Raw genomic sequence first — 14,280 nt, forward strand, 5'->3', positions numbered from 1 at the left:
GGATTCCATATTTCCATTCTCTTAAACTCATCTTTCCCTAACTTTCGACCTTCCTGCAACTTGTGTGAATGTGTGTGTGCGTGCGTTTATGTGTTAGATTAGTTTATATGTCTTAGATTTATCTAATAAAGCCTTATTCATATTGAAAAGAGAAGTATCTTGTGTTTTGTGCTTACAAGTTTATGTCTTAAACTACCAATCTTGTTACTGTGCTAATTGATAGTGTTTCACTATAGTTTGGATATTAATATCCAGCGCAGATTTGATGTTAACGGCTCGTTCACTGAACCACAGCGCGTCTCCGTGAACAGCTGTGAAACAGTGATTCTGTTCAAATTCCCTTTAAAATCTTAAATGATTGCCTTTGAGCTAAATTGACCTGTTTCCGTTACATTTATTATGGTGGAGAATGCGGGCAGTTTAATCTAAATTGTGAGCATAAACCAAGTTATTTAATCTTTGATTTTGCTAAAGGAATGAAAGATGAGAAGCTTGCGAGACCTGAGTATGTGTGTGTGTTTGTGTGACGCGTGACGTAAGCAGCGCGCGCCCACCCCCCCGCTTGAATGAAAGGAGCTAGAGGAGACTTTAACTCAAGTCCGTCTCTTCAATGTTAACAGCAGTAAGTGAACTTAAAAGTAAACATCTGAGATCGTACAATAAGGTAGAAATTGAGCGTGTTCCTCATTTGTGTAATGCCTTGTTTTATAGCTGATTTGATTTCACTGCGTGTTCCAGTGTCTCAAACGCTATCTCAGTCACTGTTTGCTGAACGGAGCTAAACTGTTAGTGTTTCAAAAGGGATATAAATCTGTGAATAAAGAATAGTTTTGAGCGTGTTCCTCAATCTATTTATCAAAGCCCCAGTATTCATATTTCATATAGTTTAATTGCCAGTGCGTGTTCCACTGCCGAATCAAATTTGATATTCGACTCCCCTAAGTTAACGTTAAACATTAGAGAACAATGTGTGCCCATTTGTATCCGTTCACAAAGTGAATGCAATCTCGCGTAACACTGCGTGTGCCCGAGAGTATTTTGAATGGGAGTGTTTTAAAAGCTTGATCAAGTAAATTTTAACTGTGAACCAACAGCGAAAGAAAACTTTTATGTTTGTGTCCAGAAAAACTGGCACGGAGATTCAAATAGCTGAGATTGATATAACTGTGTTCCCTTAACTACAGCAGGAAGCTGCTGTTTGAATTAAGATAAATTTAACTCTATACAAACTGAGAGTTTAAGTGCCACATCGCAAAACCAACTGAAAGGCGGTGTTGTTATTTGTACAGTGTTGAAATGAGCCGACATTTCATGTAACATGCTTAACTGTATTTGCAACAATGCAACGATTCATGTGCTAATCCACTAGAATGTGTTTTGGTTGCCATAGTGACGACCGTGACCCGGAAGCCTTAACGTACTTCCGGAGCAACTCTGAACTGTGCATGCGCAGCGCACAAACTCCGCGGTGTCGCTAAGCTAACGAAACCATTTGCATTTACATTGAAGTCTATACTAAAGCCACTAGCCTCAAAGGTTAGCCTTTAGCATTACCATCCAGTGGTAAAATAATGTGTGTTTGGGCAACGCTGACGTGATTTAACCATTTTAAACATCTTAACTAACACTTGTTAGTCTCTTTCTTTTTATCACTCTCTTTTCTCACTAGACCACTTATTTTCATTTTACTAGAAAGGGAAATACTGACTCACAATTATTAATTGTCAAATTGAAATTTAATTGAAACATTAAATTTATTTGGAAGCATTTAAAATTTCCCTCTCAGATCATTCCACATGATCTTTTATTTCTAGTATTCTCTTTTGGGCCTAATTATTTTAGGAAGAATTAAGCCTTGAACTATGGAAGTTTAAGTAAACTTATTCTTCCTAATTTATTTATTACCCATCTGAATATATGCTATTCAGACCTATAATTATTTGAATGCGTTTTACCCCTCTTCCTATTTTGGTTATACACTTAACCACTATTGTTTTACTTATTGATTTCCTCTTTTTAATTTCATTTTTGCATATTTTGCCCATTTATTAATTTTTTTATTTTCCTATTTCTTACCATTTCTTTTGTGTATCCTAGCCTGGGAACGACAAACCTGAGCCCTAAAAGGAGACATTGTTATCCCTCACTACGAGTTCAAATAAATTAGAAAGACAACTCTCTTTCACTTAAAGTTTATTTTGTTTGATTAGTTGTGCAGCAACTAACACAACGCTCTCCTTGTAGTTGAGATAACCGCTACTGAGACTTATCATTGTAAGGACGAAAGAACCTGAGATACTTTGATCTCCTGAGAAACAGACAATACAAACATACACGAGCATCTTCGAGACACCCCACAGAGTGGAGGAGCAGGAGACCTCCTCCCCTTCTGGCCATTTGTTTCATTATAAATCCCTTCACCCATTCTTCCTTCTACTCAGTCTGCTCAAAATGATTACATGAAAATGTCAATGCAAGTGAACTAATACTCATGTCTAGTATCATTGGAAATGTCTCAGTGCAACTGGTACAATGGTCTCACTCTCACAAAAGTAGATTAGAAGATAATACAGATGTGAAGAGTCAAGAGATATCTTGATTACTGTAATGGGAGTGTCCTTTCCTAGGGCCCTCCATGTAAATTACCCCCTGTTCCCATTGAGTTGTAAAACCACCCAGGCTTGGGACCTGAGGTAATGCAAATTCCAATTGTTTATGTCTTCATCTCGGGGGATGTTTGTCTTGGTCTGAGGTATTTAAAGGATTGCAGCAAAAGGATCAGGGCGATTTCTGTAGCCAGAAAGCCCGTAGTGTGTTGTGTGTCTCTTCACTTCATACTATGTATTTTCTAAGGTCAGGTATGCATATTTTACTTTTAGATTCATCTTTGAGAATTTGATGTTTTGTATTGATATGATTTGATGTGTTTCAATTGGATATGTAATTGGCAAAATAAAATACTGTAAATAAATTGTTACATTTTGATTCTATTCTGTCTTACTCTGTAATTATTGACTAGTAGATTACGTTGTATCCTTGCTAGCAACATGAGCACCCGAATGAATGAGTTAATATAAAAATAGAGTTAACTAGAATAATCAAATGTCAGAAGAATATTAATTAAAAAGGCATACAACCAATTTGCATTTCAACCTAAATTCGAGGTCATACTAAAATGGAGTCAGATTAAATAATAAAATGTAGTCAGATTTGAGTTTAACCTAAAATGAATAACTCTACGCACTGAAAGACAGAACACGCAGGAAACCTTCATCCAGCACCAGATACCTTCCTTGGGCCGAGTGGACCTTACAAAGTGGTGACCCCGACGTGATCTCCCTAATTATGCGAGTGACGTCTTTCCAACACTAATTTCAAATCGATTCTCTCTGAAGATATAAGGTTTGAGCTTCTTCCCTGTCTACAACTACTGCGGTAAGTTCATTCCTTTTTCTTATTAGAAGTGTTGAGGGAAAGATTTTTGCATTTCACATACAGACACATTTTTAGAACGGGTCGACATACCCATTGTTAGACCGGAGACTGTAGAAATCCGGTGGGGGGAGAATTAACCGGGAAACATGGCTTTTCAGGGACAATACAGTGACAGTGTAGATCAGGAGATCATGGAAATTCAAGCATTACAAATAAAAGACACACTTCTTAGTTTAAACGATAAAGGATTCAATCTTAAATGGAAAAACAACGAAATTGTAGCTTGGTTTTTGGCCGAGGGCAAAAAATTGGCATCTAAATCGAAATATAAGAATATCCCAACTGCTATCGTCTACCTGCTTCGTAAAAATGACCTCGAGACTATAGCTGAAAACACACGAACAATAACAAGCATCAAAGAAATTGAAAAAGGGCACTCTGAAGAATTGCAAAAACTAAGAGCACAGGTCGAGGCATTTACATTCGAAAGACAAGGTTGGGCAAGACAGAGTGAGATGTCAAGAAAACTCGAAGGGCTTCAAAAGAAACTCCAAACCGGCAATAATTATATATCAGCTCTTGAAGACTGCTGTAATAATGATCCCATTCAGAGACACGGAGAACAAAATCAGCGAAGTCCGATTAAAACCAGAGCAAAATCCAGCAAAAAACCCTCCAAATCAGTTAAAATTGCTGTACTCAAAACCATAACAAATACAAACGATGAAATAACCATGATTAGCCGCCCATTAACATGCAAAGAGTGTACAACACACAAACAGATCGTGGGAATGATGCCCAGAAGAGGGCCATTCCAACCCTATTGGGAAACACTGATGCTACAAGCCACAGTGTATAAATTGGAAACTAGGGATGTATGGCAAATCGCACTCTTAACCATTCCTGAAGAACTCCGATCTAAATTAACCCCTCAAATGAAATCTGGAGACATAATCAAGCGAAACAATAACGAAACTGACGAAAATATCTTTGAACGATTAAAACAGGCATTGCTAGATATAAGGGGTCCAACAAGCGCAGATTGGAGCAGGATACTACAAATTAAGCAGGAAAGCAATGAACCGTTTGAAACATTCGCCGAACGTCTGTGGACGACATACAAAGAATATTCCGGTCTAGAAAATGCAAGCCGTGATCACGAACCATTGTTACAACTCATAAAGAACAATGCTGGCACTCCAGTCCAAAATGCTTTGTTAAACGGAGCAGATTCAGCCGAAAACACATTCAGAGCGATTGTAGATTGGGGTTCAAGGATAGAAAACAGATGGAAATCAAAGCCCCAAACCATTGCATCTGCACAGTGGATGACAGAAGGGAATTATTCTAAAAGCAATGGGGCTGAAAAGCATGTCCACTTCTTGGAGGAGGTGACTTGCTGTGATGAATCTAGAACTTTTAGTTCAGAGGAAGCCTGTGCCACTGCTCAAGATAGTGTGCCAATTTCAGTTCTTAAGGAGATGCAGCACCATAATAGCGCAGAGTCGTGGACCAGTGCGCAAGGTGTAAAAAAAGCATTAGAGATTCATAAAAATCCTCAAACTTCAGGAGAACACAGCAAACAAACCTGTGGCAAAGATAGCAGGTTTTGTTCTTCCTGTCAGAAAATAGGCCATACAGAGGGAAAATGCTGGTCACTGGGAAGGGGTAGACCTCCACCTTATTTTCAGAAACGTAGGATATCACTTTCTAAAGGAAAAGATCAGGGGTTGACATGTAACAAGTCTACCTCAGGTAACACTCTTAGTGAGTTGACTGCATTGTTAATGCAAGGCCTTCAGCTACTGACTTCACTTACTAGTGGGTTAGCAGTTTAATAGCAATGAGTTTAATATGAAAACATCCAAATTTCAAAAATCCTGCTTGCATTTTCAAATTTATAATTGTGCTGAACATTGTGAGCATAGAAAACACATTATAGTTGTTTGTGCTACTAAATGTACACATAGCTTAGTTTAGTTTATTCTTTAAAAAACACATGACTGCTTTACTGTAAGTGTGTAAACACTTAGGTTTAAGGTTGTAGATGCTACATGCATTCTAGACCATGTGTCTTGTGTAAAATTGGAATAACTTTAATACTGGAATTGCATCGCAATTTCAAGTTGCATGTGTGTCTGTGTTGAATTTGTTTGTCTCCTGAGTGGTACACTCTGCTATTTTCTGTATAGCTGCAGTTAAACCATGTAGAGGAGCATAGAATAGCCATGTGGCCACAGTGTGATTTCATAAATGTCTCAATGAAAATGCTCTCCTCACATGTGAGAACTTAAATCGTGTGGCAGATTGATTTGCTTCACAGTGCCAAAAGGGAGGAAGTGTGATTTCATTTCAATAGTGTGGCACAAGCGATAGCAAACCAATTCATCCTTCACTGAGGAGCACCAACTAAAAATTTGATCTGATCAGAGAGAATGGCTAACATTATTTGGAAATGGAAACTCTGATTTTGCAACTAATCTTGTAATAATAAAAACATTTTATGGAAGTATTTTGAGCCAGATCTCACCTCACACTCGCTCTTAGAGACTATTACCTGTTACAGCAACAGGACCAAATTTACATAACAATTGTAAAACTTCCTTTCCTTTGTTTGGAGCATGACAGCATTTACACAAAGCCACAGTCGTATACAGCCACAAAACACCATTTGATCTTTTAATCTTTTAAATTGACTTGAAAAATAATGAGAGGGGGGTGTAAAATACAATAAGTTTTTATGTGCCACAGAGATCTGTATGTGTGAACAACACCATAAAACAACAATTGTCAAACAGACAACACCAAAACAGGAGAACACATTTCTGCCCACGGATCTGACTCTAATGAGAGCAACAGCAACTAAAGCCATGGACATTGGTCCATTGGAATGCATGAAGACATGGGTGATAAAAACACCAATTAATCTAGAAAATGTCCCCAGTAGAACTGGGGTCTCTAATGCTCATGACACAGCAGACTGTGAGGGCTCTACTGCAAGAGCAGCATCAGGTGTTACACATTCAGACTGCACTGAAACAGGAGCAGTGATTCAGATCTGACCAACCAAACTCCGTTTCATGTGACATCTGGATAAAAACTGCAGTACATGAGGATGAATGTAGTTAAAATAATTCCACATGCCAGAACACTAAACTGATGAAAAGTTCAAAATTAACTGTGGTTATCTTTGTATCTGTTTCTGTCTCAGGTTGACCACTGCAATTCTTTGGAGGACAGATACCAGGAGGGTGTCTTGTCCCCTCTGCACCAAGCCAGGACAACAGAATTGTTACATAACCTGAAATGCGGGAGATGAATGTGAAGACACTTGAAGGGGCCATTCACACCTCACAGGAGAACATCACCACACAAATATCTACATGGCCTCCCGGATTAGAACCGGAACTAAATTTTTGCAACACGGATTGCTATAGATTAGACTCCATTCATCTCCCAGACATGACCATAGAACACACATTTCACCCATTGCATCATCACCTCATCTAGACTATCCAGTCTGTACACTACAATCAGAAGACAATGATGGCTTAGATCACAAACATGGTACTCCGCTAAAGATCTATTGTCCATCATCACACTGACAGAACCAGATAGCCTCACACACACAGGACAATAGAATTAATTACATTCCCAAAAGATATAAAATATATACTATCTTCAACTATCTAAAAAACTAGTGGAACAACACTGTAACACATTTGTACGACAAGTCACAGATCGATGGTGCAAATTTTTTAACACAGAGGCAGACAAGCCTTTACAATTTAAAATTTATAGTTATTGGGGTGGTTGACAAGCCAGAGGGCCCCTGGTTTCTCAACACATCACTAATGACAATAAACATTATTAAAATGATCAAATATGAAGTGCCTGCACTTCATCTATATCAATCAATTATAAAATTAAACATTTTACCTAACCATCAACTGTGACTTAGCCTTTATATCTTTACATCAGATAAAGATACCATCAGACCATTCTCTCTCACACACACACACACACACACACACCTGTTACAAGGAATTTAGGATTTACATTGTAGAAAAATGTTTTAATCATGTTCTAAGTCACTTCTTAAAAACCTTAGATCATCTAAAGTGGCTTGCAATAGAAGATTCCTGAATTAACAGTGTGATTATTGTATATACCTTCATAATTGTGATTGAATGTTCTTATTGTCATTATATGACTTGTTTATTGATTGCATACCTCTAAATTTATGCTCAAGTTACTGACCTCTTGATGCATTTCCTTTGAGTCATTCATACCAAAATTTATGTTTACATAAGACCACTTTTAACATCAGATGTACCACTTGCACTGGCTGACATGAATTCATCGGGTTTCTTTTTCTTATATTAACTTATGAGTTTTCTTTCTTACTCCATGGGTGATGACATTAAGCTGATCAGAATACAGTCATTGGATGGCCACTAAGATGCTTTTCAGGTGTCCCACACAAATCAGTGTGTAAGCAAGGAGAACACCTTCACCTACTGAAGTCTGCTTAAAAAACTGCACCGCTGGAGGTGAGAGGATTCACGAAGATGGGTCAGACTACCGTCCTAGAGAAGGTGCCATAAGGAGCAGAGGTTTCTCCACAAAGGAATGACACGTAAACTGAACAAGTCGTAAAGGCTCAGATTGACCCACTGAACTGTGCTCACATGCAGAGCTCAACCACAGGTAGAAACCCTGGAGACATTCATCCACCTGCCAAACTCAAGCGACACACACATGCTGAGACTGAGTGTTCTGCAGATGTTTACAGCCCTCAGAAGGTTTCTAAAGCTGCTTACATCACAAATACAATTTTGAGATAACATCTCGAAGATAAACAATCATCTAACAGTGACCCCATTGGATTCATCTGAATGTGACCCATTGGGGGTCAAACGGAGGAACTGTAAGGACGAAAGACGAAAGATACTTTGATCTCCTGAGAAACAGACAATACAAACATACACGAGCATCTTCGAGACACCCCACAGAGTGGAGGAGCAGGAGACCTCCTCCCCTTCTGGCCATTTGTTTCATTATAAATCCCTTCACCCATTCTTCCTTCTACTCAGTCTGCTCAAAATGATTACATGAAAATGTCAATGCAAGTGAACTAATACTCATGTCTAGTATCATTGGAAATGTCTCAGTGCAACTGGTACAATGGTCTCACTCTCACAAAAGTAGATTAGAAGATAATACAGATGTGAAGAGTCAAGAGATATCTTGATTACTGTAATGGGAGTGTCCTTTCCTAGGGCCCTCCATGTAAATTACCCCCTGTTCCCATTGAGTTGTAAAACCACCCAGGCTTGGGACCTGAGGTAATGCAAATTCCAATTGTTTATGTCTTCATCTCGGGGGATGTTTGTCTTGGTCTGAGGTATTTAAAGGATTGCAGCAAAAGGATCAGGGCGATTTCTGTAGCCAGAAAGCCCGTAGTGTGTTGTGTGTCTCTTCACTTCATACTATGTATTTTCTAAGGTCAGGTATGCATATTTTACTTTTAGATTCATCTTTGAGAATTTGATGTTTTGTATTGATATGATTTGATGTGTTTCAATTGGATATGTAATTGGCAAAATACATATCTACCTGACTGTAAATAAATTGTTACATTTTGATTCTATTCTGTCTTACTCTGTAATTATTGACTAGTAGATTATGTTGTATCCTTACGTTGTAACTTCAAAACCCTCTTCCTAAAGAATCTGCACCCCGGAGTCAGTCACCATCTAGGTGTCATGGCCTGTCCGAACTCCATGACCATCCAACAGTTGCGTGACCTAACACAGAAGGCCTATAACAAGCAGAAGTTGGCCTCAAAGAAAGGTAACAAAACATCCACACTCTTGAACTCTGTCAACAAAGACTCAAGCCTTGCACTGGACGACACCCAGTGGCATCACAACACCAGAGTCTTCCATCAAGAGCACAGAGAACGTGACGCCGATATCCACGACCGCTTTCAGCCCAACTGCTGGAAAATCCAAGGGACCAGCCACGCTTCTCAAGAAACCAAAAGGATAAGAACATCTGGAAACCTAACCAGATATCCAAAGGTAATCAGCTGACTCATCCAAGAGCAACTCGTGTGGGTAAGCGACAACAAAACCCACCTCAGCACCACTCAGACATGCACAGTGCTGAGTATGCACAAGAACATGACCGCTTACCATTTGAAGACACGGAACAAGTCATGGAACAACTAAGAGAGTTCCTTCAAGACAATTTACATGAAGGTGACCACAAAGCTGAGTCATGCTCGCTGTGACCATCAACAGAACGGAAGGCCGGTGATCACCTGGTGCACCACATCAGAGATGACAAGCACCTGTTCAACAACAACCCAGAACGAAAAAGTCTTTCACGGCCAACTGTTGATGAAAAATCTGCGGTACTAAAGGACATCACCTCAGTCACTAACAAACTGTCAAATTAACTCCAAGTACCAAATTCCCTGTCTGTGCAACAGCAACCACCAGAGCACAGAAGGTCAGAAAGTCTGCTACAGCCAGAAGGCATCACAAGAAGAATGCAACATAGGAGACAAAGTTTTGCAACCCAGCTTCACACAGCCATGCCAAACTGCCTCCGACTGTCTGCCAAAGAACTTCCTGCCTTGCTGGACTGACCCCTCATTAGACCATGGACACGCCCTCATCCAAGCCAAGGATGCAGAGAGCCAGTCTTCAGTGACATGCTAGAAAAAGGGGGAGACAACACAGACTTGAACAGATCTGACCACACATGCACTACACCAGTAACACACAACATTACCTACACCCAGAGGTAAACACATCTACTGATAACACAGTCAACAAACATATTCTTCCCACAGGTAGAATATCCAACTTTTAGTGTAACAAAGTTACACATACCCACCATGAAGAAACGTGCAGCCATCCTCACAATAGGTAGAACACCTGACACTAAGTTAAGGTTCATGACACACTAGCTGCACCTGACATCCTAGCTCAATAGTAGTTGTAACCAACACTAGGAAAACCCACAGCAGCCTTGTTTTGTTTTGTTCTTCTTCTACCTATCCTTCTCCTTCCCCTTTCCTGAGTAGGTGAAATGCCTAGACACCCTGCGAGGGTCGAAGGTCTGATATTAGGATTGACTCGCAACACCTAATATCCGCCAGCCACTCTAAACTGAATGGAAGCTAGAGAGCTCCATTCATGATAGGTCAATTAATTTAATTTAAAATGAAATTACTATAAAACTAATGGTAAATGTGTAAAGTAAGACAACCTAGAAGAACCAAACAAACTTAACCACAAATTTGATTGATGAATCAAAATAAAACAACAATTTCCAAAACGATCTAAACTATCCTCAATGTGCTAAACTACATTGACTAATTGAACTTAACCCTGTGTACCTAAATAACCTGATGCCTGCACCAGTACAGTAACTGTCATGGAGGTGTTGTCTTGCTGTTTGCTGTGTTTGTCTGCTTCTTCTGCCTTTGTTTCTCCAGCGATCGACGATGTCTTCACCTAAACACCTCGCCGATCGAAAGGGGGATATATGTAGCAGAAATGAGTCGAACCAGACAAATCAAAGAGTCTATCAGAGCTGTGTGCATTGAAACATGAGCTGAATTCCTCAGGAAGTCATAAATCAGTTCTAGTGCCACAAGAACCAAGCAAGATAACCAACCAACCAACTTGTTCACACAACAGCTTTCAACATTAACACCAATAGAACAATTATTAACAATTTTAATTCTAAGAAGAGATTGTCAAATTTATTGTTCGTGATTGAAATGCAACGCTGGACATCACATGTAAACCCAGGAGATCAAGTTAAATACTTGCATTGACTTCCCCCACCCAGTAGAACCAGACTGAAATTCCTAAGGGGGAAGGGCTTTAAACCTTTGTCTTCACAGAAACACCCCTTTGCCAGAGAATGGCAAAGAAACTGCTTTTTATACATTATATATGGACCAGAATGAACTCAAAAAGACTTATGAATGAATCATTCCATTGCTTAACTCCATATTCATTTACGTGTAACCCACACATTTGACTAACATGTGTAATCACTTATTGTGTATGTCTTTTGATAACTATAGGATACATAGTCATGTCTAGTATTGATGTAATCGAATTTTCTTGCTTGATATTGTCCTGACAATCATTTATTTGTAAAATATATCATAATCGTGTTATAGGAATCATGTCCAAAATTAGACCCTGTGAGGCAAGAACCACATGCTTGGTAAGATAAACAAATGATTTATGATACCCACCCCAAGAACATATCTGATTGGTCAAGGCAACATTTGAGGGGTGGCCAACAAGGAAGTTTAAATACTTTGGACACGATTAAATTTTGCTTTTAGTTCTAGCATTGCTTGTGCTATCAGTCATGCCTTGCTTTTAGTCTGCTTTTAGTCCCTAGCTGCTGCTATTAGTCATGCCTGCTCTTAGCTTTTAGCTTGTAGCTTTGCTACCTAGCTTTAGCTTGTAGCATCTAGCCATGCGGTTAGTCATTATTGTTCTTTGAGCGCGGTTCCAGCGTGCCTGCCTGCTGCTACTATGCCACGATGAGAAGGAACACAACCTAGTCTCGTCAAACTTTATTTCTTTTCTTTTCCTTTTGAGAGTTTCGTGTTCTGAGTTAAGTTTTGTAACGTCGACCTCGTCTGGGCGTTTGAACTCCAACCAGCCACACGACTCTGCACTTTCAGCCAACGCCCAACAACCACGGGCTTCCCAAGGCGTCACTTCAGAGACTGAACTTCCAGCCAATCAACGACCTCGGGATAGCCCTTTCACCGAGGCTCCTTCTTCACAGGAGATGCAAGTAACTTTACCTCCAGACTGTGACCTTTACTGGTGTATCTAATATAATTTTAACCTCATTGAGGAACTCAACGCGAGCGCTAATTACGTGATTGATGGTGGTTCATGTTTATGCAATTTAACGTATGTGAACTTGGGATTCCATATTTCCATTCTCTTAAACTCATCTTTCCCTAACTTTCGACCTTCCTGCAACTTGTGTGAATGTGTGTGTGCGTGCGTTTATGTGTTAGATTAGTTTATATGTCTTAGATTTATATAATAAAGCCTTATTCATATTGAAAAGAGAAGTATCTTGTGTTTCGTGCTTACAAGTTAATGTCTTAAACTGCCGATCTTGTTACTGTGCTAATTGATAGTGTATTACTATAGTTTGGATATTAATATCCAGCGCAGATTTGATGTTAACGGCTCGTTCACTGAACCGCAGCGCGTCTCCGTGAACAGCCGTGAAACAGTGATTCTGTTCAAATTCCCTTTGAAATCTTACATGATTCCCTTTGAGCTAAATTGACCTGTTTCCGTTACACACTCCTGTGCTCAAACTAAAAATTGTGCAGACTGATGAAAATATGAATTTATTTTCATGTACTCAAGTCAGTCAAAACTGAACATTTCAACAAAACATTCATAAAACATTTTCCAGTTTTCATATATTACAGTATTACTGAACGTACCATTGTACTCTAAGCTTACAGTATTACTGTAACATATTACACATCCAGTTCAGTACCAAAAAAAAAAAAAAAAAAAAAAAAAAAAAAAACTAAACATCTCTCCGCCTAGTTGGATCTGGCCACAGGGCCTCGTCAACATCATAGACAATATTTTAATTTTCAAGCAATGTGGGAAGAATTTTTTCGGGTGACGAATCCACCCTTGTATGGATGCTGGTTCAATTTGATCACATGCTTCCTCCATAGCTTGAATGAGGGGCATCTGGACATAGGGCCGGAGATCCTAAACCTTCCACCGCCATGTTGAGAAGAACTCCTCGATGGGGTTCAGGAAGGGGGAGTATGGCGGTAGGTATTGAACTGTAAATTGTGGGTGTTGTTGAAACCAGTTTTGGACCAGAGCAGAATGATGGAAAGCTACATTGTGCCAGATGACAATGTATTGCATCTGGTCCCGTTGGTTTGCTGCTGTGATGATATTGTGTAATCTGTCTAAAAATGTAAGAATGAGTTCAGTGTTGGAAGGACCCAAGTTGGCATGGCGGTGGAGGACCCCATTCTGTGTAATGGCAGCACAAAGGGTAATGTTACCCCCACGTTTCCCTGGTACATTGACAATAGCCCTGTGGCCGTTGATGTTTCTTCCCCTTCTTCGTACTGTTGTCAGTTTAAATCCATCCTCAACAATGTAAATAAACTCATGCGGGACTTCCTCTACATCCATTTGCAAAACTCTCTGAAATACAGCAAAATATTACATTGTGTAGATCAGTATACTGTAGGTCTGCTATACAGTAAAATTACATGTACAGTAAAAAGGTTATGTGTGCAATACACAATACTACAGTCAGTGAACAAAACGTACCACCACATATTCATACCGCAGGACTTTCACCCTGTCTGGATTTCTTTCAAATGGCACTTTATACAGTTGTTTCATCAGAACTTGATGTTTTTTAAGGATACGGGCTATTGTTGACCGAGAGACGTGTTGGACATTATTGAAAATTAGGTGATCATTGACAATATGGGCTTGAATTTCTCAAAGTCTGATTGCATTATTTGCCAAAACGAGGTTTATGATCTCTCTCTCTTGCTCCTGTGTGAATATGTGGCCCCTCCCTCCTTGGTGTTCATGACGTTCAATCCTATGTTGGCCAAACAAAATACACAGCTTACTGTAAAATGATACATACAGGAATATATGAAGAGTTCAGATGCAAAAGCCTCTAAATGCCATCTTAAATTTTCATCTAAAATTTGGATTTTTATCAAGCTCCTATGCTTAGGTTGAGTAATTTTACTTTAATGGCAATGTGCAA

The sequence above is a fragment of the Carassius auratus genome, chromosome 20, assembly GCF_003368295.1.
Source record: "Carassius auratus strain Wakin chromosome 20, ASM336829v1, whole genome shotgun sequence".
In the NCBI taxonomy this organism is placed as follows: domain Eukaryota; kingdom Metazoa; phylum Chordata; class Actinopteri; order Cypriniformes; family Cyprinidae; genus Carassius; species Carassius auratus.